Below are 22,343 nucleotides of genomic sequence, written 5' to 3' on the forward strand. Positions count from 1 at the left end.
AGCTCTACAATTCATACTTACCTGGCAGGGGAGACACCATGATCAGGAAGGTGGTTCACCCAAGGCGAGGCCCGGCCATTGCACTCTAGGTCATGCTGACCTTTGCGAATTCCCCAAATGTGGGAATCTCGACTGCATAATTTCTGGTAGTGGGGGACTGCGTTCGCACTCTCCCCCGTTCATCACTTGTTAAAGAATGCTTTAGTTTGATGCAAGCTCGTGTGGAACACTCAGCCGAGGCTTGTCCTTGTCTGTAGGGTTTAACAAGTTGCCTGGTAGGTTGGAATCACCTTCTGGGATCAAGTTAAAATCGCGCTCTCAGTGAATGACCTTTGTCGACCTTCTTAGCACTGGACTGATCTCAAACTGTTGGCCCAGGCCTTTCCCAATTGATGTGGAGCATTCCAGTGAGGAGAAGGAGATCTGGTTCCTTACCCTGCCTGGTTCCTTTCTCTGTATGGCTCCTTACCCTGTTTGGCTCCTTACTCTGTGTTGTTCCTTACCCTGTGTGGCTCCTTACTCTGTGTTGCTCCTTACTCTGTCTTGTCCCTTACTCTGTGTGGCTCCTTACTCTGTGTGGCTCCTTACTCTGTGTTGTTCCTTACCCTGTGTTGCTCCTTACTCTATGTTGCTCCTTACTCTGTCTGGTTCCTTACTCTGTGTTGTTCCTTACTCTGTCTGGTTACTTACTCTGTGTGGCTCCTTACTTTGTCAGGTTCCTTTCTTTGTGTGGCTCCTTACCCTGTGTGGTTCCTTACCCTGTGTGGTTCCTTACCCTATGTGGCTCCCTACCTTTTCTGGTTCTTTACCCTTTGTGGCCCCGTAAGTGGCTCTCGTTGACCTTTCGAGCCCCTCTAAAAGGTCATGCACATGGTTGCCATCGCTTCTCGGCCTTTTGGCTAAGATCAAGTGTAGTATCTGTTCTTATCAGTTTAATATCTGATACGTCTCCTATATGGAGACCATATATTAAATTGATTTTTGGACATGGGAGAAGGGCCAGGGGCTTGCTCCACCCTCTCTGCGCATTGACCCGGTATTGCATTATCTCTGGGAACAGTGCAAAAACCTAAAAGTTGTATGGAAATTAAGTGTACAAACCCCTCAAGCGGTTGGCCAAGGCCTTTCCCAATTGATGTGGAGTGTTCAAGTGAGGAGAAGGATGGGGGTATTTCGTTCCTTACCCTTCCTGGTTCCCTTCTCTGTATGGCTCCTTACCCTGTATGGTTCCTTACTCTGTCTGGTTCCTTTCATAGTGTTGCTCCTTACTCTGCCTTGTTCCTTACCCTATATGGTTCCTTACTCTGTCTGGTTCCTTTCATAGTGTGGCTCCTTACTCTGCCTTGTTCCTTACCCTATATGGTTCCTTAATCTGTCTGGTTCCTTTCATAGTGTTGCTCTCCTTACTAGGTCTGGGTTCTTACTCTGTGTGGCTCCTTACTCTGCCTTGTTCCTTACCCTGTGTGGCTCATTACTCCCCACCATGAGTAAGAACAAGGGATTATTTCCAGGCCATCAAGTCTATGAGCTCTACACTTCATACTTACCTGGCAGGGGAGACACCATGATCAGGAAGGTGGTTCACCCAAGGCGAGGCCCGGCCATTGCACTCTAGGTCATGCTGACCTTTGCGAATTCCCCAAATGTGGGAATCTCGACTGCATAATTTCTGGTAGTGGGGGACTGCGTTCGCGCTCTCCCCCGTTCATCACTTGTTAAAGAATGCTTTAGTTTGATGCAAGCTCGTGTGGAACACTCAGCCGAGGCTTGTCCTTGTCTGTAGGGTTTAACAAGTTGCCGGGTAGGTTGGAATCACCTTCTGGGATCAAGTTAAAATCGCGCTCTCAGTGAATGACCTTTGTCGACCTTCTTAGCACTGGACTGATCTCAAACTGTTGGCCCAGGCCTTTCCCAATTGATGTGGAGCATTCCAGTGAGGAGAAGGAGATCTGGTTCCTTACCCTGCCTGGTTCCTTTCTCTGTATGGCTCCTTACCCTGTTTGGCTCCTTACTCTGTGTTGTTCCTTACCCTGTGTGGCTCCTTACTCTGTGTTGCTCCTTACTCTGTCTTGTCCCTTACTCTGTGTGGCTCCTTACTCTGTGTGGCTCCTTACTCTGTGTTGTTCCTTACCCTGTGTTGCTCCTTACTCTGTGTTGCTCCTTACTCTGTCTGGTTCCTTACTCTGTGTTGTTCCTTACTCTGTCTGGTTACTTACTCTGTGTGGCTCCTTACTTTGTCAGGTTCCTTTCTTTGTGTGGCTCCTTACCCTGTGTGGTTCCTTACCCTGTGTGGTTCCTTACCCTATGTGGCTCCCTACCTTTTCTGGTTCTTTACCCTTTGTGGCCCCGTAAGTGGCTCTCGTTGACCTTTCGAGCCCCTCTAAAAGGTCATGCACATGGTTGCCATCGCTTCTCGGCCTTTTGGCTAAGATCAAGTGTAGTATCTGTTCTTATCAGTTTAATATCTGATACGTCTCCTATATGGAGACCATATATTAAATTGATTTTTGGACATGGGAGAAGGGCCAGGGGCTTGCTCCACCCTCTCTGCGCATTGACCCGGTATTGCATTATCTCTGGGAACAGTGCAAAAACCTAAAAGTTGTATGGAAATTAAGTGTACAAACCCCTCAAGCGGTTGGCCAAGGCCTTTCCCAATTGATGTGGAGTGTTCAAGTGAGGAGAAGGATGGGGGTATTTCGTTCCTTACCCTTCCTGGTTCCCTTCTCTGTATGGCTCCTTACCCTGTATGGTTCCTTACTCTGTCTGGTTCCTTTCATAGTGTTGCTCCTTACTCTGCCTTGTTCCTTACCCTATATGGTTCCTTACTCTGTCTGGTTCCTTTCATAGTGTGGCTCCTTACTCTGCCTTGTTCCTTACCCTATATGGTTCCTTAATCTGTCTGGTTCCTTTCATAGTGTTGCTCTCCTTACTAGGTCTGGGTTCTTACTCTGTGTGGCTCCTTACTCTGCCTTGTTCCTTACCCTGTGTGGCTCATTACTCCCCACCATGAGTAAGAACAAGGGATTATTTCCAGGCCATCAAGTCTATGAGCTCTACAATTCATACTTACCTGGCAGGGGAGACACCATGATCAGGAAGGTGGTTCACCCAAGGCGAGGCCCGGCCATTGCACTCTAGGTCATGCTGACCTTTGCGAATTCCCCAAATGTGGGAATCTCGACTGCATAATTTCTGGTAGTGGGGGACTGCGTTCGCACTCTCCCCCGTTCATCACTTGTTAAAGAATGCTTTAGTTTGATGCAAGCTCGTGTGGAACACTCAGCCGAGGCTTGTCCTTGTCTGTAGGGTTTAACAAGTTGCCGGGTAGGTTGGAATCACCTTCTGGGATCAAGTTAAAATCGCGCTCTCAGTGAATGACCTTTGTCGACCTTCTTAGCACTGGACTGATCTCAAACTGTTGGCCCAGGCCTTTCCCAATTGATGTGGAGCATTCCAGTGAGGAGAAGGAGATCTGGTTCCTTACCCTGCCTGGTTCCTTTCTCTGTATGGCTCCTTACCCTGTTTGGCTCCTTACTCTGTGTTGTTCCTTACCCTGTGTGGCTCCTTACTCTGTGTTGTTCCTTACCCTGTGTTGCTCCTTACTCTATGTTGCTCCTTACTCTGTCTGGTTCCTTACTCTGTGTTGTTCCTTACTCTGTCTGGTTACTTACTCTGTGTGGCTCCTTACTTTGTCAGGTTCCTTTCTTTGTGTGGCTCCTTACCCTGTGTGGTTCCTTACCCTGTGTGGTTCCTTACCCTATGTGGCTCCCTACCTTTTCTGGTTCTTTACCCTTTGTGGCCCCGTAAGTGGCTCTCGTTGACCTTTCGAGCCCCTCTAAAAGGTCATGCACATGGTTGCCATCGCTTCTCGGCCTTTTGGCTAAGATCAAGTGTAGTATCTGTTCTTATCAGTTTAATATCTGATACGTCTCCTATATGGAGACCATATATTAAATTGATTTTTGGACATGGGAGAAGGGCCAGGGGCTTGCTCCACCCTCTCTGCGCATTGACCCGGTATTGCATTATCTCTGGGAACAGTGCAAAAACCTAAAAGTTGTATGGAAATTAAGTGTACAAACCCCTCAAGCGGTTGGCCAAGGCCTTTCCCAATTGATGTGGAGTGTTCAAGTGAGGAGAAGGATGGGGGTATTTCGTTCCTTACCCTTCCTGGTTCCCTTCTCTGTATGGCTCCTTACCCTGTATGGTTCCTTACTCTGTCTGGTTCCTTTCATAGTGTTGCTCCTTACTCTGCCTTGTTCCTTACCCTATATGGTTCCTTACTCTGTCTGGTTCCTTTCATAGTGTGGCTCCTTACTCTGCCTTGTTCCTTACCCTATATGGTTCCTTAATCTGTCTGGTTCCTTTCATAGTGTTGCTCTCCTTACTAGGTCTGGGTTCTTACTCTGTGTGGCTCCTTACTCTGCCTTGTTCCTTACCCTGTGTGGCTCATTACTCCCCACCATGAGTAAGAACAAGGGATTATTTCCAGGCCATCAAGTCTATGAGCTCTACAATTCATACTTACCTGGCAGGGGAGACACCATGATCAGGAAGGTGGTTCACCCAAGGCGAGGCCCGGCCATTGCACTCTAGGTCATGCTGACCTTTGCGAATTCCCCAAATGTGGGAATCTCGACTGCATAATTTCTGGTAGTGGGGGACTGCGTTCGCGCTCTCCCCCGTTCATCACTTGTTAAAGAATGCTTTAGTTTGATGCAAGCTCGTGTGGAACACTCAGCCGAGGCTTGTCCTTGTCTGTAGGGTTTAACAAGTTGCCGGGTAGGTTGGAATCACCTTCTGGGATCAAGTTAAAATCGCGCTCTCAGTGAATGACCTTTGTCGACCTTCTTAGCACTGGACTGATCTCAAACTGTTGGCCCAGGCCTTTCCCAATTGATGTGGAGCATTCCAGTGAGGAGAAGGAGATCTGGTTCCTTACCCTGCCTGGTTCCTTTCTCTGTATGGCTCCTTACCCTGTTTGGCTCCTTACTCTGTGTTGTTCCTTACCCTGTGTGGCTCCTTACTCTGTGTTGCTCCTTACTCTGTCTTGTCCCTTACTCTGTGTGGCTCCTTACTCTGTGTGGCTCCTTACTCTGTGTTGTTCCTTACCCTGTGTTGCTCCTTACTCTGTGTTGCTCCTTACTCTGTCTGGTTCCTTACTCTGTGTTGTTCCTTACTCTGTCTGGTTACTTACTCTGTGTGGCTCCTTACTTTGTCAGGTTCCTTTCTTTGTGTGGCTCCTTACCCTGTGTGGTTCCTTTCCCTGTGTGGTTCCTTACCCTATGTGGCTCCCTACCTTTTCTGGTTCTTTACCCTTTGTGGCCCCGTAAGTGGCTCTCGTTGACCTTTCGAGCCCCTCTAAAAGGTCATGCACATGGTTGCCATCGCTTCTCGGCCTTTTGGCTAAGATCAAGTGTAGTATCTGTTCTTATCAGTTTAATATCTGATACGTCTCCTATATGGAGACCATATATTAAATTGATTTTTGGACATGGGAGAAGGGCCAGGGGCTTGCTCCACCCTCTCTGCGCATTGACCCGGTATTGCATTATCTCTGGGAACAGTGCAAAAACCTAAAAGTTGTATGGAAATTAAGTGTACAAACCCCTCAAGCGGTTGGCCAAGGCCTTTCCCAATTGATGTGGAGTGTTCAAGTGAGGAGAAGGATGGGGGTATTTCGTTCCTTACCCTTCCTGGTTCCCTTCTCTGTATGGCTCCTTACCCTGTATGGTTCCTTACTCTGTCTGGTTCCTTTCATAGTGTTGCTCCTTACTCTGCCTTGTTCCTTACCCTATATGGTTCCTTACTCTGTCTGGTTCCTTTCATAGTGTGGCTCCTTACTCTGCCTTGTTCCTTACCCTATATGGTTCCTTAATCTGTCTGGTTCCTTTCATAGTGTTGCTCTCCTTACTAGGTCTGGGTTCTTACTCTGTGTGGCTCCTTACTCTGCCTTGTTCCTTACCCTGTGTGGCTCATTACTCCCCACCATGAGTAAGAACAAGGGATTATTTCCAGGCCATCAAGTCTATGAGCTCTACAATTCATACTTACCTGGCAGGGGAGACACCATGATCAGGAAGGTGGTTCACCCAAGGCGAGGCCCGGCCATTGCACTCTAGGTCATGCTGACCTTTGCGAATTCCCCAAATGTGGGAATCTCGACTGCATAATTTCTGGTAGTGGGGGACTGCGTTCGCACTCTCCCCCGTTCATCACTTGTTAAAGAATGCTTTAGTTTGATGCAAGCTCGTGTGGAACACTCAGCCGAGGCTTGTCCTTGTCTGTAGGGTTTAACAAGTTGCCTGGTAGGTTGGAATCACCTTCTGGGATCAAGTTAAAATCGCGCTCTCAGTGAATGACCTTTGTCGACCTTCTTAGCACTGGACTGATCTCAAACTGTTGGCCCAGGCCTTTCCCAATTGATGTGGAGCATTCCAGTGAGGAGAAGGAGATCTGGTTCCTTACCCTGCCTGGTTCCTTTCTCTGTATGGCTCCTTACCCTGTTTGGCTCCTTACTCTGTGTTGTTCCTTACCCTGTGTGGCTCCTTACTCTGTGTTGCTCCTTACTCTGTCTTGTCCCTTACTCTGTGTGGCTCCTTACTCTGTGTGGCTCCTTACTCTGTGTTGTTCCTTACCCTGTGTTGCTCCTTACTCTATGTTGCTCCTTACTCTGTCTGGTTCCTTACTCTGTGTTGTTCCTTACTCTGTCTGGTTACTTACTCTGTGTGGCTCCTTACTTTGTCAGGTTCCTTTCTTTGTGTGGCTCCTTACCCTGTGTGGTTCCTTACCCTGTGTGGTTCCTTACCCTATGTGGCTCCCTACCTTTTCTGGTTCTTTACCCTTTGTGGCCCCGTAAGTGGCTCTCGTTGACCTTTCGAGCCCCTCTAAAAGGTCATGCACATGGTTGCCATCGCTTCTCGGCCTTTTGGCTAAGATCAAGTGTAGTATCTGTTCTTATCAGTTTAATATCTGATACGTCTCCTATATGGAGACCATATATTAAATTGATTTTTGGACATGGGAGAAGGGCCAGGGGCTTGCTCCACCCTCTCTGCGCATTGACCCGGTATTGCATTATCTCTGGGAACAGTGCAAAAACCTAAAAGTTGTATGGAAATTAAGTGTACAAACCCCTCAAGCGGTTGGCCAAGGCCTTTCCCAATTGATGTGGAGTGTTCAAGTGAGGAGAAGGATGGGGGTATTTCGTTCCTTACCCTTCCTGGTTCCCTTCTCTGTATGGCTCCTTACCCTGTATGGTTCCTTACTCTGTCTGGTTCCTTTCATAGTGTTGCTCCTTACTCTGCCTTGTTCCTTACCCTATATGGTTCCTTACTCTGTCTGGTTCCTTTCATAGTGTGGCTCCTTACTCTGCCTTGTTCCTTACCCTATATGGTTCCTTAATCTGTCTGGTTCCTTTCATAGTGTTGCTCTCCTTACTAGGTCTGGGTTCTTACTCTGTGTGGCTCCTTACTCTGCCTTGTTCCTTACCCTGTGTGGCTCATTACTCCCCACCATGAGTAAGAACAAGGGATTATTTCCAGGCCATCAAGTCTATGAGCTCTACAATTCATACTTACCTGGCAGGGGAGACACCATGATCAGGAAGGTGGTTCACCCAAGGCGAGGCCCGGCCATTGCACTCTAGGTCATGCTGACCTTTGCGAATTCCCCAAATGTGGGAATCTCGACTGCATAATTTCTGGTAGTGGGGGACTGCGTTCGCACTCTCCCCCGTTCATCACTTGTTAAAGAATGCTTTAGTTTGATGCAAGCTCGTGTGGAACACTCAGCCGAGGCTTGTCCTTGTCTGTAGGGTTTAACAAGTTGCCGGGTAGGTTGGAATCACCTTCTGGGATCAAGTTAAAATCGCGCTCTCAGTGAATGACCTTTGTCGACCTTCTTAGCACTGGACTGATCTCAAACTGTTGGCCCAGGCCTTTCCCAATTGATGTGGAGCATTCCAGTGAGGAGAAGGAGATCTGGTTCCTTACCCTGCCTGGTTCCTTTCTCTGTATGGCTCCTTACCCTGTTTGGCTCCTTACTCTGTGTTGTTCCTTACCCTGTGTGGCTCCTTACTCTGTGTTGTTCCTTACCCTGTGTTGCTCCTTACTCTATGTTGCTCCTTACTCTGTCTGGTTCCTTACTCTGTGTTGTTCCTTACTCTGTCTGGTTACTTACTCTGTGTGGCTCCTTACTTTGTCAGGTTCCTTTCTTTGTGTGGCTCCTTACCCTGTGTGGTTCCTTACCCTGTGTGGTTCCTTACCCTATGTGGCTCCCTACCTTTTCTGGTTCTTTACCCTTTGTGGCCCCGTAAGTGGCTCTCGTTGACCTTTCGAGCCCCTCTAAAAGGTCATGCACATGGTTGCCATCGCTTCTCGGCCTTTTGGCTAAGATCAAGTGTAGTATCTGTTCTTATCAGTTTAATATCTGATACGTCTCCTATATGGAGACCATATATTAAATTGATTTTTGGACATGGGAGAAGGGCCAGGGGCTTGCTCCACCCTCTCTGCGCATTGACCCGGTATTGCATTATCTCTGGGAACAGTGCAAAAACCTAAAAGTTGTATGGAAATTAAGTGTACAAACCCCTCAAGCGGTTGGCCAAGGCCTTTCCCAATTGATGTGGAGTGTTCAAGTGAGGAGAAGGATGGGGGTATTTCGTTCCTTACCCTTCCTGGTTCCCTTCTCTGTATGGCTCCTTACCCTGTATGGTTCCTTACTCTGTCTGGTTCCTTTCATAGTGTTGCTCCTTACTCTGCCTTGTTCCTTACCCTATATGGTTCCTTACTCTGTCTGGTTCCTTTCATAGTGTGGCTCCTTACTCTGCCTTGTTCCTTACCCTATATGGTTCCTTAATCTGTCTGGTTCCTTTCATAGTGTTGCTCTCCTTACTAGGTCTGGGTTCTTACTCTGTGTGGCTCCTTACTCTGCCTTGTTCCTTACCCTGTGTGGCTCATTACTCCCCACCATGAGTAAGAACAAGGGATTATTTCCAGGCCATCAAGTCTATGAGCTCTACAATTCATACTTACCTGGCAGGGGAGACACCATGATCAGGAAGGTGGTTCACCCAAGGCGAGGCCCGGCCATTGCACTCTAGGTCATGCTGACCTTTGCGAATTCCCCAAATGTGGGAATCTCGACTGCATAATTTCTGGTAGTGGGGGACTGCGTTCGCGCTCTCCCCCGTTCATCACTTGTTAAAGAATGCTTTAGTTTGATGCAAGCTCGTGTGGAACACTCAGCCGAGGCTTGTCCTTGTCTGTAGGGTTTAACAAGTTGCCGGGTAGGTTGGAATCACCTTCTGGGATCAAGTTAAAATCGCGCTCTCAGTGAATGACCTTTGTCGACCTTCTTAGCACTGGACTGATCTCAAACTGTTGGCCCAGGCCTTTCCCAATTGATGTGGAGCATTCCAGTGAGGAGAAGGAGATCTGGTTCCTTACCCTGCCTGGTTCCTTTCTCTGTATGGCTCCTTACCCTGTTTGGCTCCTTACTCTGTGTTGTTCCTTACCCTGTGTGGCTCCTTACTCTGTGTTGCTCCTTACTCTGTCTTGTCCCTTACTCTGTGTGGCTCCTTACTCTGTGTGGCTCCTTACTCTGTGTTGTTCCTTACCCTGTGTTGCTCCTTACTCTGTGTTGCTCCTTACTCTGTCTGGTTCCTTACTCTGTGTTGTTCCTTACTCTGTCTGGTTACTTACTCTGTGTGGCTCCTTACTTTGTCAGGTTCCTTTCTTTGTGTGGCTCCTTACCCTGTGTGGTTCCTTTCCCTGTGTGGTTCCTTACCCTATGTGGCTCCCTACCTTTTCTGGTTCTTTACCCTTTGTGGCCCCGTAAGTGGCTCTCGTTGACCTTTCGAGCCCCTCTAAAAGGTCATGCACATGGTTGCCATCGCTTCTCGGCCTTTTGGCTAAGATCAAGTGTAGTATCTGTTCTTATCAGTTTAATATCTGATACGTCTCCTATATGGAGACCATATATTAAATTGATTTTTGGACATGGGAGAAGGGCCAGGGGCTTGCTCCACCCTCTCTGCGCATTGACCCGGTATTGCATTATCTCTGGGAACAGTGCAAAAACCTAAAAGTTGTATGGAAATTAAGTGTACAAACCCCTCAAGCGGTTGGCCAAGGCCTTTCCCAATTGATGTGGAGTGTTCAAGTGAGGAGAAGGATGGGGGTATTTCGTTCCTTACCCTTCCTGGTTCCCTTCTCTGTATGGCTCCTTACCCTGTATGGTTCCTTACTCTGTCTGGTTCCTTTCATAGTGTTGCTCCTTACTCTGCCTTGTTCCTTACCCTATATGGTTCCTTACTCTGTCTGGTTCCTTTCATAGTGTGGCTCCTTACTCTGCCTTGTTCCTTACCCTATATGGTTCCTTAATCTGTCTGGTTCCTTTCATAGTGTTGCTCTCCTTACTAGGTCTGGGTTCTTACTCTGTGTGGCTCCTTACTCTGCCTTGTTCCTTACCCTGTGTGGCTCATTACTCCCCACCATGAGTAAGAACAAGGGATTATTTCCAGGCCATCAAGTCTATGAGCTCTACAATTCATACTTACCTGGCAGGGGAGACACCATGATCAGGAAGGTGGTTCACCCAAGGCGAGGCCCGGCCATTGCACTCTAGGTCATGCTGACCTTTGCGAATTCCCCAAATGTGGGAATCTCGACTGCATAATTTCTGGTAGTGGGGGACTGCGTTCGCACTCTCCCCCGTTCATCACTTGTTAAAGAATGCTTTAGTTTGATGCAAGCTCGTGTGGAACACTCAGCCGAGGCTTGTCCTTGTCTGTAGGGTTTAACAAGTTGCCTGGTAGGTTGGAATCACCTTCTGGGATCAAGTTAAAATCGCGCTCTCAGTGAATGACCTTTGTCGACCTTCTTAGCACTGGACTGATCTCAAACTGTTGGCCCAGGCCTTTCCCAATTGATGTGGAGCATTCCAGTGAGGAGAAGGAGATCTGGTTCCTTACCCTGCCTGGTTCCTTTCTCTGTATGGCTCCTTACCCTGTTTGGCTCCTTACTCTGTGTTGTTCCTTACCCTGTGTGGCTCCTTACTCTGTGTTGCTCCTTACTCTGTCTTGTCCCTTACTCTGTGTGGCTCCTTACTCTGTGTGGCTCCTTACTCTGTGTTGTTCCTTACCCTGTGTTGCTCCTTACTCTATGTTGCTCCTTACTCTGTCTGGTTCCTTACTCTGTGTTGTTCCTTACTCTGTCTGGTTACTTACTCTGTGTGGCTCCTTACTTTGTCAGGTTCCTTTCTTTGTGTGGCTCCTTACCCTGTGTGGTTCCTTACCCTGTGTGGTTCCTTACCCTATGTGGCTCCCTACCTTTTCTGGTTCTTTACCCTTTGTGGCCCCGTAAGTGGCTCTCGTTGACCTTTCGAGCCCCTCTAAAAGGTCATGCACATGGTTGCCATCGCTTCTCGGCCTTTTGGCTAAGATCAAGTGTAGTATCTGTTCTTATCAGTTTAATATCTGATACGTCTCCTATATGGAGACCATATATTAAATTGATTTTTGGACATGGGAGAAGGGCCAGGGGCTTGCTCCACCCTCTCTGCGCATTGACCCGGTATTGCATTATCTCTGGGAACAGTGCAAAAACCTAAAAGTTGTATGGAAATTAAGTGTACAAACCCCTCAAGCGGTTGGCCAAGGCCTTTCCCAATTGATGTGGAGTGTTCAAGTGAGGAGAAGGATGGGGGTATTTCGTTCCTTACCCTTCCTGGTTCCCTTCTCTGTATGGCTCCTTACCCTGTATGGTTCCTTACTCTGTCTGGTTCCTTTCATAGTGTTGCTCCTTACTCTGCCTTGTTCCTTACCCTATATGGTTCCTTACTCTGTCTGGTTCCTTTCATAGTGTGGCTCCTTACTCTGCCTTGTTCCTTACCCTATATGGTTCCTTAATCTGTCTGGTTCCTTTCATAGTGTTGCTCTCCTTACTAGGTCTGGGTTCTTACTCTGTGTGGCTCCTTACTCTGCCTTGTTCCTTACCCTGTGTGGCTCATTATTCCCCACCATGAGTAAGAACAAGGGATTATTTCCAGGCCATCAAGTCTATGAGCTCTACAATTCATACTTACCTGGCAGGGGAGACACCATGATCAGGAAGGTGGTTCACCCAAGGCGAGGCCCGGCCATTGCACTCTAGGTCATGCTGACCTTTGCGAATTCCCCAAATGTGGGAATCTCGACTGCATAATTTCTGGTAGTGGGGGACTGCGTTCGCGCTCTCCCCCGTTCATCACTTGTTAAAGAATGCTTTAGTTTGATGCAAGCTCGTGTGGAACACTCAGCCGAGGCTTGTCCTTGTCTGTAGGGTTTAACAAGTTGCCGGGTAGGTTGGAATCACCTTCTGGGATCAAGTTAAAATCGCGCTCTCAGTGAATGACCTTTGTCGACCTTCTTAGCACTGGACTGATCTCAAACTGTTGGCCCAGGCCTTTCCCAATTGATGTGGAGCATTCCAGTGAGGAGAAGGAGATCTGGTTCCTTACCCTGCCTGGTTCCTTTCTCTGTATGGCTCCTTACCCTGTTTGGCTCCTTACTCTGTGTTGTTCCTTACCCTGTGTCGCTCCTTACTCTGTGTTGCTCCTTACTCTGTCTTGTCCCTTACTCTGTGTGGCTCCTTACTCTGTGTGGCTCCTTACTCTGTGTTGTTCCTTACCCTGTGTTGCTCCTTACTCTGTGTTGCTCCTTACTCTGTCTGGTTCCTTACTCTGTGTTGTTCCTTACTCTGTCTGGTTACTTACTCTGTGTGGCTCCTTACTTTGTCAGGTTCCTTTCTTTGTGTGGCTCCTTACCCTGTGTGGTTCCTTTCCCTGTGTGGTTCCTTACCCTATGTGGCTCCCTACCTTTTCTGGTTCTTTACCCTTTGTGGCCCCGTAAGTGGCTCTCGTTGACCTTTCGAGCCCCTCTAAAAGGTCATGCACATGGTTGCCATCGCTTCTCGGCCTTTTGGCTAAGATCAAGTGTAGTATCTGTTCTTATCAGTTTAATATCTGATACGTCTCCTATATGGAGACCATATATTAAATTGATTTTTGGACATGGGAGAAGGGCCAGGGGCTTGCTCCACCCTCTCTGCGCATTGACCCGGTATTGCATTATCTCTGGGAACAGTGCAAAAACCTAAAAGTTGTATGGAAATTAAGTGTACAAACCCCTCAAGCGGTTGGCCAAGGCCTTTCCCAATTGATGTGGAGTGTTCAAGTGAGGAGAAGGATGGGGGTATTTCGTTCCTTACCCTTCCTGGTTCCCTTCTCTGTATGGCTCCTTACCCTGTATGGTTCCTTACTCTGTCTGGTTCCTTTCATAGTGTTGCTCCTTACTCTGCCTTGTTCCTTACCCTATATGGTTCCTTACTCTGTCTGGTTCCTTTCATAGTGTGGCTCCTTACTCTGCCTTGTTCCTTACCCTATATGGTTCCTTAATCTGTCTGGTTCCTTTCATAGTGTTGCTCTCCTTACTAGGTCTGGGTTCTTACTCTGTGTGGCTCCTTACTCTGCCTTGTTCCTTACCCTGTGTGGCTCATTACTCCCCACCATGAGTAAGAACAAGGGATTATTTCCAGGCCATCAAGTCTATGAGCTCTACAATTCATACTTACCTGGCAGGGGAGACACCATGATCAGGAAGGTGGTTCACCCAAGGCGAGGCCCGGCCATTGCACTCTAGGTCATGCTGACCTTTGCGAATTCCCCAAATGTGGGAATCTCGACTGCATAATTTCTGGTAGTGGGGGACTGCGTTCGCACTCTCCCCCGTTCATCACTTGTTAAAGAATGCTTTAGTTTGATGCAAGCTCGTGTGGAACACTCAGCCGAGGCTTGTCCTTGTCTGTAGGGTTTAACAAGTTGCCTGGTAGGTTGGAATCACCTTCTGGGATCAAGTTAAAATCGCGCTCTCAGTGAATGACCTTTGTCGACCTTCTTAGCACTGGACTGATCTCAAACTGTTGGCCCAGGCCTTTCCCAATTGATGTGGAGCATTCCAGTGAGGAGAAGGAGATCTGGTTCCTTACCCTGCCTGGTTCCTTTCTCTGTATGGCTCCTTACCCTGTTTGGCTCCTTACTCTGTGTTGTTCCTTACCCTGTGTGGCTCCTTACTCTGTGTTGCTCCTTACTCTGTCTTGTCCCTTACTCTGTGTGGCTCCTTACTCTGTGTGGCTCCTTACTCTGTGTTGTTCCTTACCCTGTGTTGCTCCTTACTCTATGTTGCTCCTTACTCTGTCTGGTTCCTTACTCTGTGTTGTTCCTTACTCTGTCTGGTTACTTACTCTGTGTGGCTCCTTACTTTGTCAGGTTCCTTTCTTTGTGTGGCTCCTTACCCTGTGTGGTTCCTTACCCTGTGTGGTTCCTTACCCTATGTGGCTCCCTACCTTTTCTGGTTCTTTACCCTTTGTGGCCCCGTAAGTGGCTCTCGTTGACCTTTCGAGCCCCTCTAAAAGGTCATGCACATGGTTGCCATCGCTTCTCGGCCTTTTGGCTAAGATCAAGTGTAGTATCTGTTCTTATCAGTTTAATATCTGATACGTCTCCTATATGGAGACCATATATTAAATTGATTTTTGGACATGGGAGAAGGGCCAGGGGCTTGCTCCACCCTCTCTGCGCATTGACCCGGTATTGCATTATCTCTGGGAACAGTGCAAAAACCTAAAAGTTGTATGGAAATTAAGTGTACAAACCCCTCAAGCGGTTGGCCAAGGCCTTTCCCAATTGATGTGGAGTGTTCAAGTGAGGAGAAGGATGGGGGTATTTCGTTCCTTACCCTTCCTGGTTCCCTTCTCTGTATGGCTCCTTACCCTGTATGGTTCCTTACTCTGTCTGGTTCCTTTCATAGTGTTGCTCCTTACTCTGCCTTGTTCCTTACCCTATATGGTTCCTTACTCTGTCTGGTTCCTTTCATAGTGTGGCTCCTTACTCTGCCTTGTTCCTTACCCTATATGGTTCCTTAATCTGTCTGGTTCCTTTCATAGTGTTGCTCTCCTTACTAGGTCTGGGTTCTTACTCTGTGTGGCTCCTTACTCTGCCTTGTTCCTTACCCTGTGTGGCTCATTATTCCCCACCATGAGTAAGAACAAGGGATTATTTCCAGGCCATCAAGTCTATGAGCTCTACAATTCATACTTACCTGGCAGGGGAGACACCATGATCAGGAAGGTGGTTCACCCAAGGCGAGGCCCGGCCATTGCACTCTAGGTCATGCTGACCTTTGCGAATTCCCCAAATGTGGGAATCTCGACTGCATAATTTCTGGTAGTGGGGGACTGCGTTCGCGCTCTCCCCCGTTCATCACTTGTTAAAGAATGCTTTAGTTTGATGCAAGCTCGTGTGGAACACTCAGCCGAGGCTTGTCCTTGTCTGTAGGGTTTAACAAGTTGCCGGGTAGGTTGGAATCACCTTCTGGGATCAAGTTAAAATCGCGCTCTCAGTGAATGACCTTTGTCGACCTTCTTAGCACTGGACTGATCTCAAACTGTTGGCCCAGGCCTTTCCCAATTGATGTGGAGCATTCCAGTGAGGAGAAGGAGATCTGGTTCCTTACCCTGCCTGGTTCCTTTCTCTGTATGGCTCCTTACCCTGTTTGGCTCCTTACTCTGTGTTGTTCCTTACCCTGTGTGGCTCCTTACTCTGTGTTGCTCCTTACTCTGTCTTGTCCCTTACTCTGTGTGGCTCCTTACTCTGTGTGGCTCCTTACTCTGTGTTGTTCCTTACCCTGTGTTGCTCCTTACTCTGTGTTGCTCCTTACTCTGTCTGGTTCCTTACTCTGTGTTGTTCCTTACTCTGTCTGGTTACTTACTCTGTGTGGCTCCTTACTTTGTCAGGTTCCTTTCTTTGTGTGGCTCCTTACCCTGTGTGGTTCCTTACCCTGTGTGGTTCCTTACCCTATGTGGCTCCCTACCTTTTCTGGTTCTTTACCCTTTGTGGCCCCGTAAGTGGCTCTCGTTGACCTTTCGAGCCCCTCTAAAAGGTCATGCACATGGTTGCCATCGCTTCTCGGCCTTTTGGCTAAGATCAAGTGTAGTATCTGTTCTTATCAGTTTAATATCTGATACGTCTCCTATATGGAGACCATATATTAAATTGATTTTTGGACATGGGAGAAGGGCCAGGGGCTTGCTCCACCCTCTCTGCGCATTGACCCGGTATTGCATTATCTCTGGGAACAGTGCAAAAACCTAAAATTAAGTGTACAAACCCCTCAAGCGGTTGGCCAAGGCCTTTCCCAATTGATGTGGAGTGTTCAAGTGAGGAGAAGGATGGGGGTATTTCGTTCCTTACCCTTCCTGGTTCCCTTCTCTGTATGGCTCCTTACCCTGTATGGTTCCTTACTCTGTCTGGTTCCTTTCATAGTGTTGCTCCTTACTCTGCCTTGTTCCTTACCCTATATGGTTCCTTACTCTGTCTGGTTCCTTTCATAGTGTGGCTCCTTACTCTGCCTTGTTCCTTACCCTATATGGTTCCTTAATCTGTCTGGTTCCTTTCATAGTGTTGCTCTCCTTACTAGGTCTGGGTTCTTACTCTGTGTGGCTCCTTACTCTGCCTTGTTCCTTACCCTGTGTGGCTCATTATTCCCCACCATGAGTAAGAACAAGGGATTATTTCCAGGCCATCAAGTCTATGAGCTCTACAATTCATACTTACCTGGCAGGGGAGACACCATGATCAGGAAGGTGGTTCACCCAAGGCGAGGCCCGGCCATTGCACTCTAGGTCATGCTGACCTTTGCGAATTCCCCAAATGTGGGAATCTCGACTGCATAATTTCTGGTAGTGGGGGACTGCGTTCGCGCTCTCCCCCGTTCATCACTTGTTAAAGAATGCTTTAGTTTGATGCAAGCTCGTGTGGAACACTCAGCCGAGGCTTGTCCTTGTCTGTAGGGTTTAACAAGTTGCCGGGTAGGTTGGAATCACCTTCTGGGATCAAGTTAAAATCGCGCTCTCAGTGAATGACCTTTGTCGACCTTCTTAGCACTGGACTGATCTCAAACTGTTGGCCCAGGCCTTTCCCAATTGATGTGGAGCATTCCAGTGAGGAGAAGGAAATCTGGTTCCTTACCCTGCCTGGTTCCTTTCTCTGTATGGCTCCTTACCCTGTCTGGTTCCTTAACCTGTTTGGCTCCTTACTCTGTGTTGTTCCTTACCCTGTGTGGCTCCTTACTCTGTGTTGCTCCTTACTCTGTCTTGTCCCTTACTCTGTGTGGCTCCTTACTCTGTGTGGCTCCTTACTCTGTGTTGTTCCTTACCCTGTGTTGCTCCTTACTCTATGTTGCTCCTTACTCTGTCTGGTTCCTTACTCTGTGTTGTTCCTTACTCTGTCTGGTTACTTACTCTGTGTGGCTCCTTACTTTGTCAGGTTCCTTTCTTTGTGTGGCTCCTTACCCTGTGTGGTTCCTTACCCTGTGTGGTTCCTTACCCTATGTGGCTCCCTACCTTTTCTGGTTCTTTACCCTTTGTGGCCCCGTAAGTGGCTCTCGTTGACCTTTCGAGCCCCTCTAAAAGGTCATGCACATGGTTGCCATCGCTTCTCGGCCTTTTGGCTAAGATCAAGTGTAGTATCTGTTCTTATCAGTTTAATATCTGATACGTCTCCTATATGGAGACCATATATTAAATTGATTTTTGGACATGGGAGAAGGGCCAGGGGTCCCTCTCTGCGCATTGACCCGGTATTGCATTATCTCTGGGAACAGTGCAAAAACCTAAAAGTTGTATGGAAATTAAGTGTACAAACCCCTCAAGCGGTTGGCCAAGGCCTTTCCCAATTGATGTGGAGTGTTCAAGTGAGGAGAAGGATGGGGGTATTTCGTTCCTTACCCTTCCTGGTTCCCTTCTCTGTATGGCTCCTTACCCTGTATGGTTCCTTACTCTGTCTGGTTCCTTTCATAGTGTTGCTCCTTACTCTGCCTTGTTCCTTACCCTATATGGTTCCTTACTCTGTCTGGTTCCTTTCATAGTGTGGCTCCTTACTCTGCCTTGTTCCTTACCCTATATGGTTCCTTAATCTGTCTGGTTCCTTTCATAGTGTTGCTCTCCTTACTAGGTCTGGGTTCTTACTCTGTGTGGCTCCTTACTCTGCCTTGTTCCTTACCCTGTGTGGCTCATTACTCCCCACCATGAGTAAGAACAAGGGATTATTTCCAGGCCATCAAGTCTATGAGCTCTACAATTCATACTTACCTGGCAGGGGAGACACCATGATCAGGAAGGTGGTTCACCCAAGGCGAGGCCCGGCCATTGCACTCTAGGTCATGCTGACCTTTGCGAATTCCCCAAATGTGGGAATCTCGACTGCATAATTTCTGGTAGTGGGGGACTGCGTTCGCGCTCTCCCCCGTTCATCACTTGTTAAAGAATGCTTTAGTTTGATGCAAGCTCGTGTGGAACACTCAGCCGAGGCTTGTCCTTGTCTGTAGGGTTTAACAAGTTGCCGGGTAGGTTGGAATCACCTTCTGGGATCAAGTTAAAATCGCGCTCTCAGTGAATGACCTTTGTCGACCTTCTTAGCACTGGACTGATCTCAAAATCTGGAAATCTGGTTCCTTACCCTGCCTGGTTCCTTTCTCTGTATGGCTCCTTACCCTGTCTGGTTCCTTAACCTGTTTGGCTCCTTACTCTGTGTTGTTCCTTACCCTGTGTGGCTCCATACTCTGTGTTGCTCCTTACTCTGTCTTGTCCCTTACTCTGTGTGGCTCCTTACTCTGTGTGGCTCCTTACTCTGTGTTGTTCCTTACCCTGTGTTGCTCCTTACTCTATGTTGCTCCTTACTCTGTCTGGTTCCTTACTCTGTGTTGTTCCTTACTCTGTCTGGTTACTTACTCTGTGTGGCTCCTTACTTTGTCAGGTTCCTTTCTTTGTGTGGCTCCTTACCCTGTGTGGTTCCTTACCCTGTGTGGTTCCTTACCCTATGTGGCTCCCTACCTTTTCTGGTTCTTTACCCTTTGTGGCCCGTAAGTGGCTCTCGTTGACCTTTCGAGCCCCTCTAAAAGGTCATGCACATGGTTGCCATCGCTTCTCGGCCTTTTGGCTAAGATCAAGTGTAGTATCTGTTCTTATCAGTTTAATATCTGATACGTCTCCTATATGGAGACCATATATTAAATTGATTTTTGGACATGGGAGAAGGGCCAGGGGCTTGCTCCACCCTCTCTGCGCATTGACCCGGTATTGCATTATCTCTGGGAACAGTGCAAAAACCTAAAAGTTGTATGGAAATTAAGTGTACAAACCCCTCAAGCGGTTGGCCAAGGCCTTTCCCAATTGATGTGGAGTGTTCAAGTGAGGAGAAGGATGGGGGTATTTCGTTCCTTACCCTTCCTGGTTCCCTTCTCTGTATGGCTCCTTACCCTGTATGGTTCCTTACTCTGTCTGGTTCCTTTCATAGTGTTGCTCCTTACTCTGCCTTGTTCCTTACCCTATATGGTTCCTTACTCTGTCTGGTTCCTTTCATAGTGTGGCTCCTTACTCTGCCTTGTTCCTTACCCTATATGGTTCCTTAATCTGTCTGGTTCCTTTCATAGTGTTGCTCTCCTTACTAGGTCTGGGTTCTTACTCTGTGTGGCTCCTTACTCTGCCTTGTTCCTTACCCTGTGTGGCTCATTACTCCCCACCATGAGTAAGAACAAGGGATTATTTCCAGGCCATCAAGTCTATGAGCTCTACAATTCATACTTACCTGGCAGGGGAGACACCATGATCAGGAAGGTGGTTCACCCAAGGCGAGGCCCGGCCATTGCACTCTAGGTCATGCTGACCTTTGCGAATTCCCCAAATGTGGGAATCTCGACTGCATAATTTCTGGTAGTGGGGGACTGCGTTCGCGCTCTCCCCCGTTCATCACTTGTTAAAGAATGCTTTAGTTTGATGCAAGCTCGTGTGGAACACTCAGCCGAGGCTTGTCCTTGTCTGTAGGGTTTAACAAGTTGCCGGGTAGGTTGGAATCACCTTCTGGGATCAAGTTAAAATCGCGCTCTCAGTGAATGACCTTTGTCGACCTTCTTAGCACTGGACTGATCTCAAACTGTTGGCCCAGGCCTTTCCCAATTGATGTGGAGCATTCCAGTGAGGAGAAGGAGATCTGGTTCCTTACCCTGCCTGGTTCCTTTCTCTGTATGGCTCCTTACCCTGTTTGGCTCCTTACTCTGTGTTGTTCCTTACCCTGTGTGGCTCCTTACTCTGTGTTGCTCCTTACTCTGTCTTGTCCCTTACTCTGTGTGGCTCCTTACTCTGTGTGGCTCCTTACTCTGTGTTGTTCCTTACCCTGTGTTGCTCCTTACTCTGTGTTGCTCCTTACTCTGTCTGGTTCCTTACTCTGTGTTGTTCCTTACTCTGTCTGGTTACTTACTCTGTGTGGCTCCTTACTTTGTCAGGTTCCTTTCTTTGTGTGGCTCCTTACCCTGTGTGGTTCCTTTCCCTGTGTGGTTCCTTACCCTATGTGGCTCCCTACCTTTTCTGGTTCTTTACCCTTTGTGGCCCCGTAAGTGGCTCTCGTTGACCTTTCGAGCCCCTCTAAAAGGTCATGCACATGGTTGCCATCGCTTCTCGGCCTTTTGGCTAAGATCAAGTGTAGTATCTGTTCTTATCAGTTTAATATCTGATACGTCTCCTATATGGAGACCATATATTAAATTGATTTTTGGACATGGGAGAAGGGCCAGGGGCTTGCTCCACCCTCTCTGCGCATTGACCCGGTATTGCATTATCTCTGGGAACAGTGCAAAAACCTAAAAGTTGTATGGAAATTAAGTGTACAAACCCCTCAAGCGGTTGGCCAAGGCCTTTCCCAATTGATGTGGAGTGTTCAAGTGAGGAGAAGGATGGGGGTATTTCGTTCCTTACCCTTCCTGGTTCCCTTCTCTGTATGGCTCCTTACCCTGTATGGTTCCTTACTCTGTCTGGTTCCTTTCATAGTGTTGCTCCTTACTCTGCCTTGTTCCTTACCCTATATGGTTCCTTACTCTGTCTGGTTCCTTTCATAGTGTGGCTCCTTACTCTGCCTTGTTCCTTACCCTATATGGTTCCTTAATCTGTCTGGTTCCTTTCATAGTGTTGCTCTCCTTACTAGGTCTGGGTTCTTACTCTGTGTGGCTCCTTACTCTGCCTTGTTCCTTACCCTGTGTGGCTCATTACTCCCCACCATGAGTAAGAACAAGGGATTATTTCCAGGCCATCAAGTCTATGAGCTCTACAATTCATACTTACCTGGCAGGGGAGACACCATGATCAGGAAGGTGGTTCACCCAAGGCGAGGCCCGGCCATTGCACTCTAGGTCATGCTGACCTTTGCGAATTCCCCAAATGTGGGAATCTCGACTGCATAATTTCTGGTAGTGGGGGACTGCGTTCGCGCTCTCCCCCGTTCATCACTTGTTAAAGAATGCTTTAGTTTGATGCAAGCTCGTGTGGAACACTCAGCCGAGGCTTGTCCTTGTCTGTAGGGTTTAACAAGTTGCCGGGTAGGTTGGAATCACCTTCTGGGATCAAGTTAAAATCGCGCTCTCAGTGAATGACCTTTGTCGACCTTCTTAGCACTGGACTGATCTCAAAATCTGGAAATCTGGTTCCTTACCCTGCCTGGTTCCTTTCTCTGTATGGCTCCTTACCCTGTCTGGTTCCTTAACCTGTTTGGCTCCTTACTCTGTGTTGTTCCTTACCCTGTGTGGCTCCATACTCTGTGTTGCTCCTTACTCTGTCTTGTCCCTTACTCTGTGTGGCTCCTTACTCTGTGTGGCTCCTTACTCTGTGTTGTTCCTTACCCTGTGTTGCTCCTTACTCTATGTTGCTCCTTACTCTGTCTGGTTCCTTACTCTGTGTTGTTCCTTACTCTGTCTGGTTACTTACTCTGTGTGGCTCCTTACTTTGTCAGGTTCCTTTCTTTGTGTGGCTCCTTACCCTGTGTGGTTCCTTACCCTGTGTGGTTCCTTACCCTGTGTGGTTCCTTACCCTATGTGGCTCCCTACCTTTTCTGGTTCTTTACCCTTTGTGGCCCCGTAAGTGGCTCTCGTTGACCTTTCGAGCCCCTCTAAAAGGTCATGCACATGGTTGCCATCGCTTCTCGGCCTTTTGGCTAAGATCAAGTGTAGTATCTGTTCTTATCAGTTTAATATCTGATACGTCTCCTATATGGAGACCATATATTAAATTGATTTTTGGACATGGGAGAAGGGCCAGGGGCTTGCTCCACCCTCTCTGCGCATTGACCCGGTATTGCATTATCTCTGGGAACAGTGCAAAAACCTAAAAGTTGTATGGAAATTAAGTGTACAAACCCCTCAAGCGGTTGGCCAAGGCCTTTCCCAATTGATGTGGAGTGTTCAAGTGAGGAGAAGG

The 22,343-nt window shown here is 48.0% G+C and overlaps 30 non-coding genes across 30 annotated transcripts; all 30 read left to right on the forward strand.

Annotated features, from left to right (window-relative positions):
• Window positions 1-13: 13 nt before the first annotated feature.
• LOC148073160 (U1 spliceosomal RNA) lies at window positions 14-178 on the forward strand. The gene has a single exon (XR_015712552.1). It is a non-coding gene; the product is annotated as a U1 spliceosomal RNA (small nuclear RNA).
• Window positions 179-879: 701 nt separating this feature from the next.
• LOC148073161 (U2 spliceosomal RNA) lies at window positions 880-1,070 on the forward strand. Its single transcript, XR_015712141.1, has one exon. It is a non-coding gene; the product is annotated as a U2 spliceosomal RNA (small nuclear RNA).
• A 469-nt stretch (window positions 1,071-1,539) lies between these two features.
• Window positions 1,540-1,704, forward strand: LOC148073162 (U1 spliceosomal RNA). Its single transcript, XR_015712448.1, has one exon. It is a non-coding gene; the product is annotated as a U1 spliceosomal RNA (small nuclear RNA).
• Window positions 1,705-2,405: 701 nt separating this feature from the next.
• LOC148073163 (U2 spliceosomal RNA) lies at window positions 2,406-2,596 on the forward strand. The gene has a single exon (XR_015712142.1). It is a non-coding gene; the product is annotated as a U2 spliceosomal RNA (small nuclear RNA).
• A 469-nt stretch (window positions 2,597-3,065) lies between these two features.
• On the forward strand, window positions 3,066-3,230 carry LOC148073164 (U1 spliceosomal RNA). The gene has a single exon (XR_015712554.1). It is a non-coding gene; the product is annotated as a U1 spliceosomal RNA (small nuclear RNA).
• A 633-nt stretch (window positions 3,231-3,863) lies between these two features.
• Window positions 3,864-4,054, forward strand: LOC148073165 (U2 spliceosomal RNA). The gene has a single exon (XR_015712143.1). It is a non-coding gene; the product is annotated as a U2 spliceosomal RNA (small nuclear RNA).
• A 469-nt stretch (window positions 4,055-4,523) lies between these two features.
• Window positions 4,524-4,688, forward strand: LOC148073166 (U1 spliceosomal RNA). The gene has a single exon (XR_015712449.1). It is a non-coding gene; the product is annotated as a U1 spliceosomal RNA (small nuclear RNA).
• A 701-nt stretch (window positions 4,689-5,389) lies between these two features.
• Window positions 5,390-5,580, forward strand: LOC148073167 (U2 spliceosomal RNA). Its single transcript, XR_015712144.1, has one exon. It is a non-coding gene; the product is annotated as a U2 spliceosomal RNA (small nuclear RNA).
• Window positions 5,581-6,049: 469 nt separating this feature from the next.
• Window positions 6,050-6,214, forward strand: LOC148073168 (U1 spliceosomal RNA). The gene has a single exon (XR_015712555.1). It is a non-coding gene; the product is annotated as a U1 spliceosomal RNA (small nuclear RNA).
• A 701-nt stretch (window positions 6,215-6,915) lies between these two features.
• LOC148073169 (U2 spliceosomal RNA) lies at window positions 6,916-7,106 on the forward strand. The gene has a single exon (XR_015712145.1). It is a non-coding gene; the product is annotated as a U2 spliceosomal RNA (small nuclear RNA).
• Window positions 7,107-7,575: 469 nt separating this feature from the next.
• Window positions 7,576-7,740, forward strand: LOC148073170 (U1 spliceosomal RNA). The gene has a single exon (XR_015712556.1). It is a non-coding gene; the product is annotated as a U1 spliceosomal RNA (small nuclear RNA).
• Window positions 7,741-8,373: 633 nt separating this feature from the next.
• On the forward strand, window positions 8,374-8,564 carry LOC148073171 (U2 spliceosomal RNA). Its single transcript, XR_015712147.1, has one exon. It is a non-coding gene; the product is annotated as a U2 spliceosomal RNA (small nuclear RNA).
• Window positions 8,565-9,033: 469 nt separating this feature from the next.
• LOC148073172 (U1 spliceosomal RNA) lies at window positions 9,034-9,198 on the forward strand. The gene has a single exon (XR_015712450.1). It is a non-coding gene; the product is annotated as a U1 spliceosomal RNA (small nuclear RNA).
• A 701-nt stretch (window positions 9,199-9,899) lies between these two features.
• On the forward strand, window positions 9,900-10,090 carry LOC148073173 (U2 spliceosomal RNA). Its single transcript, XR_015712148.1, has one exon. It is a non-coding gene; the product is annotated as a U2 spliceosomal RNA (small nuclear RNA).
• A 469-nt stretch (window positions 10,091-10,559) lies between these two features.
• LOC148073174 (U1 spliceosomal RNA) lies at window positions 10,560-10,724 on the forward strand. The gene has a single exon (XR_015712557.1). It is a non-coding gene; the product is annotated as a U1 spliceosomal RNA (small nuclear RNA).
• A 701-nt stretch (window positions 10,725-11,425) lies between these two features.
• LOC148073175 (U2 spliceosomal RNA) lies at window positions 11,426-11,616 on the forward strand. The gene has a single exon (XR_015712149.1). It is a non-coding gene; the product is annotated as a U2 spliceosomal RNA (small nuclear RNA).
• Window positions 11,617-12,085: 469 nt separating this feature from the next.
• Window positions 12,086-12,250, forward strand: LOC148073176 (U1 spliceosomal RNA). Its single transcript, XR_015712451.1, has one exon. It is a non-coding gene; the product is annotated as a U1 spliceosomal RNA (small nuclear RNA).
• A 701-nt stretch (window positions 12,251-12,951) lies between these two features.
• Window positions 12,952-13,142, forward strand: LOC148073177 (U2 spliceosomal RNA). The gene has a single exon (XR_015712150.1). It is a non-coding gene; the product is annotated as a U2 spliceosomal RNA (small nuclear RNA).
• A 469-nt stretch (window positions 13,143-13,611) lies between these two features.
• On the forward strand, window positions 13,612-13,776 carry LOC148073178 (U1 spliceosomal RNA). Its single transcript, XR_015712558.1, has one exon. It is a non-coding gene; the product is annotated as a U1 spliceosomal RNA (small nuclear RNA).
• A 701-nt stretch (window positions 13,777-14,477) lies between these two features.
• LOC148073179 (U2 spliceosomal RNA) lies at window positions 14,478-14,668 on the forward strand. The gene has a single exon (XR_015712151.1). It is a non-coding gene; the product is annotated as a U2 spliceosomal RNA (small nuclear RNA).
• A 469-nt stretch (window positions 14,669-15,137) lies between these two features.
• Window positions 15,138-15,302, forward strand: LOC148073180 (U1 spliceosomal RNA). Its single transcript, XR_015712452.1, has one exon. It is a non-coding gene; the product is annotated as a U1 spliceosomal RNA (small nuclear RNA).
• A 701-nt stretch (window positions 15,303-16,003) lies between these two features.
• LOC148073181 (U2 spliceosomal RNA) lies at window positions 16,004-16,194 on the forward strand. The gene has a single exon (XR_015712152.1). It is a non-coding gene; the product is annotated as a U2 spliceosomal RNA (small nuclear RNA).
• A 457-nt stretch (window positions 16,195-16,651) lies between these two features.
• Window positions 16,652-16,816, forward strand: LOC148073182 (U1 spliceosomal RNA). The gene has a single exon (XR_015712454.1). It is a non-coding gene; the product is annotated as a U1 spliceosomal RNA (small nuclear RNA).
• A 718-nt stretch (window positions 16,817-17,534) lies between these two features.
• Window positions 17,535-17,717, forward strand: LOC148073183 (U2 spliceosomal RNA). The gene has a single exon (XR_015712275.1). It is a non-coding gene; the product is annotated as a U2 spliceosomal RNA (small nuclear RNA).
• A 469-nt stretch (window positions 17,718-18,186) lies between these two features.
• LOC148073184 (U1 spliceosomal RNA) lies at window positions 18,187-18,351 on the forward strand. Its single transcript, XR_015712455.1, has one exon. It is a non-coding gene; the product is annotated as a U1 spliceosomal RNA (small nuclear RNA).
• Window positions 18,352-19,021: 670 nt separating this feature from the next.
• LOC148073185 (U2 spliceosomal RNA) lies at window positions 19,022-19,212 on the forward strand. The gene has a single exon (XR_015712153.1). It is a non-coding gene; the product is annotated as a U2 spliceosomal RNA (small nuclear RNA).
• A 469-nt stretch (window positions 19,213-19,681) lies between these two features.
• Window positions 19,682-19,846, forward strand: LOC148073186 (U1 spliceosomal RNA). The gene has a single exon (XR_015712456.1). It is a non-coding gene; the product is annotated as a U1 spliceosomal RNA (small nuclear RNA).
• A 701-nt stretch (window positions 19,847-20,547) lies between these two features.
• Window positions 20,548-20,738, forward strand: LOC148073187 (U2 spliceosomal RNA). Its single transcript, XR_015712154.1, has one exon. It is a non-coding gene; the product is annotated as a U2 spliceosomal RNA (small nuclear RNA).
• A 469-nt stretch (window positions 20,739-21,207) lies between these two features.
• On the forward strand, window positions 21,208-21,372 carry LOC148073188 (U1 spliceosomal RNA). The gene has a single exon (XR_015712457.1). It is a non-coding gene; the product is annotated as a U1 spliceosomal RNA (small nuclear RNA).
• A 688-nt stretch (window positions 21,373-22,060) lies between these two features.
• Window positions 22,061-22,251, forward strand: LOC148073189 (U2 spliceosomal RNA). The gene has a single exon (XR_015712155.1). It is a non-coding gene; the product is annotated as a U2 spliceosomal RNA (small nuclear RNA).
• The last annotated feature ends 92 nt before the right edge of the window (window positions 22,252-22,343 follow it).

The sequence above is a fragment of the Callionymus lyra genome, chromosome 8 (assembly GCF_982586985.1).
Source record: "Callionymus lyra chromosome 8, fCalLyr1.hap1.1, whole genome shotgun sequence".
Lineage (NCBI taxonomy): Eukaryota > Metazoa > Chordata > Actinopteri > Syngnathiformes > Callionymidae > Callionymus > Callionymus lyra.